Raw genomic sequence first — 908 nt, 5'->3', positions numbered from 1 at the left:
AAATATAATAAAATAATATATTTATATATGAATATATATTTTAAAAAATAATTTTTTTATTTTATTATTTTAAACTAATTAATCGTTAAAATTAAGACAGTTTTATTAATTTATTAATTTTTTATCAAATTTTTTTAGTTTTTTAATTAATTTCCTATTTATATGATGTCTAGAATTTATTCAATTATAAACAAATTTTGATTATGTAATTAGAAAACATATCAACATCATTCCTTTCACTAGTAAAATAAGGAGATTATTGTTGTTTGAATTTAATTAGAAATGAATATAGAATACCACAGGACTTCCCTCTAGGGGCATCTCCAGCTGGCTCGGTTCTAAATTTCTAATCACATAAGCATAACTGTTTCTTTCTGTCCCAAAAAAAAATGAAACTAATTGCATAAAACATAAGATAAAATTAATTGAAAGGTGGGGTTCCAATTTTGCAAAGAGGGGCTCATATATCATGTATTTGTAGTGGTATCTTTTCTAACCCTCACCATTCACGAGACACTTTTTCATGGTTTTTGGTTTGTAATTAGAAATGGTGGGAGTGGGGTGTAAGTGGCTTGTGACCACAATGGTATTAGGCTATTAGCATTGGCATTGGCGAAGGTCAATTAATTCTGATTAAAAACTAAAACTAATATGCGCGTGATTAACTTGTCTTGTACCTTAACCCACCCCCCATCACATGCAAATCACATTAGTTACTGTGCCATTTCTTCACCTCCACGTTCTCCCAATTGGGACAGATTAATTAATTAGTATCATCAGCACTCAGCAGAGATGGATAAAAAAAATTTAATGAAAGGAGGTGGAATTTTAGATAAATTTTTTAATTATTTTTTATTTTATAAAAATAATTTAGACATTATGTATAGTTATTGATTAATTTTTTAAAA

The sequence above is a fragment of the Arachis duranensis genome, chromosome 2 (genome assembly GCF_000817695.3).
Source record: "Arachis duranensis cultivar V14167 chromosome 2, aradu.V14167.gnm2.J7QH, whole genome shotgun sequence".
Lineage (NCBI taxonomy): Eukaryota > Viridiplantae > Streptophyta > Magnoliopsida > Fabales > Fabaceae > Arachis > Arachis duranensis.
This window is presented reverse-complemented; position numbering follows the sequence as displayed.